At 46.7% G+C, this 8108-nt stretch overlaps 1 pseudogene; it reads left to right on the top strand.

Annotated features, from left to right (window-relative positions):
• Positions 1–324: 324 nt before the first annotated feature.
• Positions 325–6263, top strand: LOC134337740 (transcription factor HES-5-like; annotated as a pseudogene).
• The last annotated feature ends 1845 nt before the right edge of the window (positions 6264–8108 follow it).

Raw genomic sequence — 8108 nt, 5'->3', positions numbered from 1 at the left:
GAGCTGTCCCTCGCTCCCACCTCCAGCCACTTTCCCAGGATGTGCCGACATTAATATCCTGGGATTTGTGAGACTCACTTGCTGTCCAGATGGCCCTCAGAGATTCAGGCCGCCCTGCCCACAATACGGAGGCCGATCCCGTCACTAATTGCCCGTGTAGCCGGGCACACGTCTATTGTGCTGTCAGTGAGTTGGGGGATTGGCTGGTGAGTGTGGGAACTCGAGTGGGAGCAGAGCCCCACACTTTGTCATGCTAATACCGGCCTTTAAATACAGCAGCTGCCCAGGCCGGCCTCAGAGAGCTGGATCAGTCAGTGCCTCTCACTCACACGGTCCGCGCTGGGCTTCACCTTCACGCTCAGCCCAGCAGACATGTCTCCGGGCACCGCTGCCGGTCGGCGCCTGAGGGAAGGTACCAAACCCAGGGTCAGCTGCAGAGAACCATGTGGGGTAAGTGAGGGTGAGACGGAGGGGGTTCTGGGGCTGGTGTTTCCGATCCAGAAGGAGTTGGCGAGAGGGCAGGTTTTTGGGGGGTGGGGGGTGGGGGGTGGGGGGTGGGGGGCTGCCAATCCCTTGCTGAGCTGTTTCTCTCCCCTTGTCCCGCAGCTGATGAAACCCGCGGTGGAGAAACGGCGCAGAGATCGCATCCACAGAAGCATTGTGCAGCTGAAGGGATTGTTGGAGAGAGAGTTTCACTCGGAGCCGAACTACAGACTGGAGAAAGCTGAGATCTTGGAAAGATGTGTGAACTTCCTGAGGCATCACCACCTGCTTGGTGAGTGTTTCCCGGACTATTCCAGCTTCTCCCAATCACTGGGAACGCTGAGGTGCCAAACTGAATACGGCACCTGGCTCAGAGGGAGGTTAAACTCGTGCAGGGTAACAAAATATTGGGAAACAACTAGTGTGACGCTCGGGTTCAAAAAAATTAAAAGCCAGGAATCTACAGGTCAGTTTGCTCATCATCTTTAAATGGCAGGATGCTAGAGTCAATATTCAAAAAGGAACTATTTACTCATTTGGGAAAGTTGAATCTAATAAAACTTAGTTAGCAAGGTTTTATGAAAGGTAAATCATGACTGAAAATTTTGTTTGAAGCGTTGGAGGATGCATAGGGCGACTTGATAGGGGGAGACCTGTAGATGTAGTGTATTTAGATTTCCAAAGGAATTTGACAAGTTGCCATATCGGAAGCTGGTGTATAAATGAGAAAGGTGTTAGAGGAGGTATATTAGAACAGTTGTAAACTAGCTGTCATATAGAAAACAGAGAGTTGGAATAAGCAGGTTGTTTTCAGACCAAATGGAAATAACTAGTGGACTTCTGCTGATCAGTTCTTGTCCCACAGTTATTCACTACTTACATTCGTGACCTGGAAGAGGGAATGAAATTAAATTTACCGATGAGATAAGAATGTGTGGAAGAGCATGTTGTGATGAGAATGCTGTGGGACTGGGTGAGTGAGATTAATGTGGGAAGCATCAGATCAAGCACGTCAGCAAGAGAGATCAGAATGCGGATTATCAAAAGGGAGATACTGCAAGTTGGTAAAGTTCAGAGGGATCTGGATGTTCCAGTGCATGAATCACAAAAAGCTCGCAGGCGAGTAGAACAAACTGTTAAGAAGGCAAAAACTGTTTAAAAACAGGGTGATTTTGATCAATTATACAGGTGTTGGTGAGTTTGCACCTGGAATACAGTACAGAGTCCCAGTTGCCTTACCTGGAATAAAAGATTGGAGGTAGTACAAAGCAGATTCACAAGCCTAATTCTTGAGATGAGAGGGTTGTCCTGCCAAGACAGAGTAAATGGTTTGGACCTGTATTCCTCAGAGTTTAAGAAGAATGAAAGGGGTCCTTCTTCAAACATACATCATCCTGAAAGAGCAGATGTTGTGATGTTCCCCCTACTGTGACCATCTCAGATAGGGGACATCACTACCAAAGAAAACTTTAAAACTGAAGTACAGAACATATGAATTAATGAAGCCTCTCCATTGTTACAGTTGATAGATAGATACATACACTTTATTAATCCCGAGGGAAATTGGGTTTCATTACAGCTGCACCAACCAAGAATAGAGCATAAATATAGCAATACAAAAACCACGAACAATCAAACAACAAAATGCAAACTATGCCAGATGGAAAGTAAGTCCAGGACCAGTCTATTGGCTCAGGGTGTCCGACCCTCCATGGGAGGAGCTGCACGTTCGATGGCCATAGGCAGGAACGATCTCCCACGCCGCCCAGTGTTGTATCTCGGTGGAATATGGCCGAAGTCCAACAGTAAAAAGTTCAATATCCAGTCTACAAACACATTCCTCGATCGTAATATGACCCGGATTGCACCATCTGTTGTTAGCCAGAACAGTAAGCACCCAACTCCTTCACACTTACCGCTCTCAGTGCACTTCCGGTCAGCCGGAATGGTCTGGAAGCCTCCCTATTTGTCACAATAGGGAGATATATCCAAATAAAAATGAGACAGCTTATCTTTAGTCATGTGGGCCCTATGGACCACTTTAAATTGTTGGAGGGAGTGACGGGCACACAACAATGAGGTATTAACCAATTTAAAAATTTCATTCCAAGTTTCCTCAGAAATTGAAGTCTGTAAATCTTGTTCCCAGAGATTTTTAATTTTGTCTAAAGGGACGTTTCTCATTCCCAACAACATACCATAAGTATTAGATATTGATCCATTATGAAAGGGTTTCGAATTAAAATTACATCTAATAAATTCTTATCAGGACTTTTAGGAAATGTTTGTAATTGAGACCGCAAGAAGTATCTAATATGTAAATACCGAAAAAAGTGGGTTTTTGGTAAGCTATATTTAGTTGGGTTTATTGCGTTCACTTTCCAGAAGTGGCTGCGTGACCTTGGCTTCACTAGAAGAGAGATCAAGTCAACCAGCAGGGCTGTAGCTGAGGCAGCAGAGAAAGGATCAGCATGGGTGTGGACCAAGTATGTCCAGAGGGGCAGATAGTCAGACAGTGTATCCATCTTTTGCAAACCCTTCAGTAGTTGCGTAGACACCTGAAGAGCAGACTATCTGTTGGATGGAAGTGACCAACAACTCTGATAGAGGCAGATGCCAAGTTTTTAAGCTCACCAGTGGGAGGTGGTGCTTTAGCACTGCTGGCCCACCACCTTGAGGGAGTCTTGATCACAAGCGGGCCGAAACTCCTGAAGACAGGTGGCAGATCAACTGATGATCCCACTGGTGATAGCACAGGACAGTTAACATCTTGGTCCACGTGTATTTTTTTAACTCTGACAACTGCTCAAACGAAAAGAGACTTCCTCCAACAAATAGATCCTGAAAGCATTTATTTGAAAAATACTGGAAGGAAGTATTTCAAACTTTTTCTGTGCTTTTTAAAGTCAATTTTAAACCAAGCCCTTTGACTGCCTTATTCGGTATTGTTGGAGGAAAAGATATTATTTTGGAGACTCCTGATTTGCACATCTTGGCTTTTATTTCTCTTATAGCTAGGAGGGCGTTGTTACTTAGGTGCAAGGATGTTGCTCTGCCTACTCATGCCCAATGGCTAAGCGATGTTATGTCAAGCTTCAATTTAAAGATTCGTTGTTCAATTTCTGAATCAAGACAAGACTTTTTAACATTGTGGGGACCTTTTCTGAATTACTTTCAAAATCTTTGATTTGTTATCAAGTACAGATGTTGGCTAATAATGTTTTACTGTATGATAAGGATTTTTTTCCCTTTTTCTTTCTTTACCAAACAGCCTTCTCAGTAGGGGGTTTAGATTTTTTTTGTATAATAATAAAATTATTACTTTTCAATATTACGATTTAATTTAATTTACACGAATATGGGGTAATGAAGCTATAAGTGTGATTCACATATATTGTATTTGATATATGATATATCTCCTCCTGTACTCTGTATTCTTTTTTGTAAGAAATCAATAAAAATATTGAAAAAGAAAACTGAAGTACATAGCAATCTGCATCATTAGATGTGTTTAAAGTGGAGGTGGATGAATATTTGATAGATCAAGGAAGAGGGGGGCATTGAGAAATGGCACAGAAGAGGAGTCCAGCACAGATAATCCAGGGTCATATGAAAAGGTGGGACAGGCGTGAAAGGCCAGGTGACCTTCTCCTGCTCCTGCTTTCTGTATAAACTTTGGCTTGCAACTGAAAAAAATAAACGAATAAAACAAGGACATTCCTGTAAAGTCAGAAAGGAAGGAGACAGACTTGGGAACAGCTTCTTTCCAACTGTGATAAGACTGCTGAACAGATCCTGACCCGGATCTGGGCCGTACCCTCCAAATATCTGGACCTGCCTCTTGGTTTTTTTGCACTACCTTACTTCCCATTTTTCTATTTATGATTTATAATTTAAATTTTTAATATTTACTAATTTTTACTATTTTTATTCTTTAATATTTTTAATCCAGGGAGTGGGAAGCGCAGAATCAAATATCCCTGTGATGATTGTACATTCTAGTATCAATTGTTTGGCGACAATAAAGTATAAAGATACTTAGTGCACAGCAATCTCCCACAAGCAGCACTGTGATCATGGCCACATTATCTGTGTCAGTGATGTTGGTTGGGATAATTACTGGCCAGAAAGACCTGCCAAATGTTTGACTCCAAGTGCAGCTCCCGAGGCCTAACTCTTGTCTGTCTCTTTCCAGCCTTCAGATCCCAGGCCAGACACCCCCTGCAGGCTTACAACGACGGCTACACCCACTGTCTTCAGGAGGCCCTCTGCTTCTTGTCGGCACGCCAGACCGAGGGGCCCGAACTGCTGCAGTGCCTCCGAGGAGAGAGGGGCCAACACGCCCAGACTGTGAGTCCACCCCACACCACCTCCAGTCGGCTCGCTGCGAAACAAGTTACATCTCCCAGCACCAGGACCCTGTGGAGACCCTGGCGATTCTGAGCCTCGCCGAGTGAGACTGTGGAGACACTTTTATACCGAGGACATGTCAGAAAAGCGCTTCCCAAGTCTTTGTGTTGTTTTGTCATATTGACAAGTGTCTATGATTGTAAATCGATGATTGATGTTAATTGATTGGGGCTGTGGCTCTGCGGAGGGAACCGCTCAGCGGGGCAGCGAAGGGGATTTTGTCTCCACAGGGAGCAGCTTTATCCTGTATCGGATCCCACACACCACAGGCTTCCCTGGCTTGGCTTGGGTCCACCTCTCTTCCAGGTTGGCTGGAGAGTTGACCTCCGTTCCAGTGAGCTGCGGTGAGGGAGAGAGGGAGTGGGGAGTGGGGAGTGGGTTGGATCCTAGTTAACAGCTGGCATTAACTCCGCCTGTAATGCGAGGCTGGGTCCCACACAGCCCGCTTCCATCCTCCGCTCTCTGTCGGCACACCGCAGGCGGTGAGGAGAGAGGGCAAAGGCCCAGGTGGCCTCGCTGAGCCCCCTCCCCCTGGTGCCAGGCAAGCCCTCTGGATTTTAGGGTTCATTAGTTTCCTTTCTCAGAGTGGGCGATGCCTTTGTGGGGGAGAGTTTAACGCTGTCCGCCAGCTACCACAGTGGTAGTGACAGAGACCTCGGTCTGAGTGAGTGAGTGAGTGGGTGAAATATGTTTTTAACTCCTCTCCCTACGCCATTCCCCGTAAGGACTCTGGAGTATGCCGGGCACTTGGACCCTGAAGACACCCTGGTAGACCGCAGGCCGAATACGGAGTATTTGTGTTGCTTTGTCATATTGACAACTGGCCGTGACTGTAAATCGATTGATTAATAGTAATTGCCCGACGCGCTGGTTCAGCTGAGGCCTCTTGGTGAAGGGGATTTTACCTCAGTGCCGGGGATTTCCAAAGCGGGAACTCCGACACAGTTTTTTTTTGTTTTACTACAAAAATACGGCTATTGCAAATTCAGTACAACAAAACACTGAGACAATAACAGTGATTAACACAAACTAAATTTTAAAAATTCCCACCGCTACCTAGGGTGACATTTATCCCCTGCGCTTCACGATGGTTCCCGGAACACCTCCGTGTCTGGGGCTGTTCGCGCCTCGGCCCGGCCTTTGGTGACTTGTGCGACTGGCAACCTGCCAGAGAGCTGGCGTGGCCTGTGATTCTCCTCTCATCGTGTCTCGGCACGTAGATAGGGGGAGGAAAGTCAGGGGCACCTGGACTTCGTGCACCGGGGCCTCCGTGATCTGCTCCGGGGTAATTACTCATTTCTATGAAATGGTACCGTTTAAGCTCGTTTCTTTCCTTGGAAGAGTTTGGGGATTTAATCCCAAAGAACGACACTGCCAGTGCTGGGTAAAATACACTACATCGTGAAATATTTTCAATATTTTAAAAGAGGTTTGGGGCAATAGGTGTTTTAATGCTGGGCTTTGGGGAAACCAAGTGTCTGATCCTTGCCAAGAGCTTGCACTGGCTTAATGGTTTTCTGTCTTTGCTTTTGTGTGTTCTACAAGGAAATTAAAGTGGATTTGTTGTTAAGTGCCTTCTTTTGTGACACGTCGTTTCTTTGGGAAAGTTTGCTTTCTGGGGATGAAGTGGATTACTTATTTTGGTTGTTAATGTTGCACATGCTCCGCTGCCAGGGAAAATGCTGCCTCCGCTTCATCATCCCCCATTGTAGGTTCAAAACTCCCCCTGGCACTTTGCTGGATGAGGTGGTGGTTCCCTGGAAATGTGCACTGATGCAATGCCTTCTTCTTGAATCAGACTGCAGCATCACATTGGGCCTGGGGTTGAAAGTGCCCAGTTTGGGAATGTGAGGTGACCCATGAATTGCTATCCCAGAGTTCCTTGGTGACTTGAGCGTCAACTCTGAATTCTCTTGCAAGTTGGTTGAGTGCAATATGAGTCCTGAAATTCCACTTTCTAAGCAGTGGTGCCCCGTGGAAGCAGGAATAATGAGCGGCAGCTGGATTCTCCCACCAGGAAGGAAGTGATGTTGGATTCACCCGGTGGCCAAACGTTTTAATTCCGATTCCCATACCCGTTCTGCCATGTCGGTCCATGGCCTCCTCTTGTGCCAAGATAAGGCCCCCCTCGGGGTGGAGGGGCAACACCTTGATTTCTGTCTGGGTAGCCTCCAACCTGATAGCAAGAATATTGATTTCTTGGTTTAAAAAAAAATCCCTTCCCCTCCCCTCTTCTTCTATTCTCCACTCTAGCCTTGTACCTTTTGTCACCTGCCTATTAGTTACCCCTGGGTCCCCTCCTGCTTCCCTTTCTCCCATGGTCCACTCTCCTCTTCCATCAGATTTCTTCTTCTCCAACCCTTTACCTTTCCCACCCACCTGGCTTCACCTATCACCTTCCAGCCAGCCTCCTTCTCCTTCCCCCACCTTTTTATTCCAGCGTCTTCCCCCTTCCTTCTCTGTCCTGAGGAAGGGTCTTGGCCTGAAACGTCTCATTTCCATAGATGCTGCCTGACCTGCTGAGTTCTTCCAGCATTTTGCGCCTGTAACTATGGATTGACTGGTAGTCAATTTTCCCCTGCCCTGTCTCTCAGCATCATTCAACCACCTTCCACTGGGCCTTTGGAGATCATCACCAGTAACAAACATATGCTTTAATATGTTGGAGGGAGAGGACCGAACAGAAGGGAGCAAAAGTTAGAGGCCTAGTATTTGAGGTTCTGGTCATCAGAGAGTCCAGAGTTGAGGCCTGGAGCTTAGGGTCCTCGTCAACGGCAAGTCCTGGGGTCAATATGGAAGATCAACACCTGGAAGTCAGTCGGAGGTCGAGCCCGATGGCTGGAGCTCTGATTCTGCAGGTCCACTGGCGAAGTCAAAGTTTAACGTCTGCGAATCCACAGGAGGCCAGACAGCCCGTCCTAGGGTTGGGGGACTGTGTGTGTGTGTGTGTGTGTGTGTGTGTGTGTGTGTGTGTGTGTGTGTAGGGGTGGCTGGGTGTCAGGGAAGAACTGGGCTTGTTTTGCTGCTGTTGTGATCTGTGCTGGTTCTGCAAAGCATTGTGGGCTTGCCAAGTTGGCGCTGGAATGTGTGGGTAACACTTGGAGCCTCCCCCCCCAAACATGTCCTTGAGTTGCGTTGGCTGTTAATGCAAACGATGCAGTTACCGTTTGTTCCGATGTACACGTGAGAAATAAAATGAATCTGAAGCAGAAATA

This window comes from Mobula hypostoma, chromosome 25 (genome assembly GCF_963921235.1).
Source record: "Mobula hypostoma chromosome 25, sMobHyp1.1, whole genome shotgun sequence".
Classification (NCBI taxonomy): Eukaryota; Metazoa; Chordata; class Chondrichthyes; order Myliobatiformes; family Myliobatidae; genus Mobula; species Mobula hypostoma.
The sequence above is the reverse complement of the archived record's forward strand: the minus strand, read 5'-3'. Positions and strand labels throughout refer to the sequence as shown.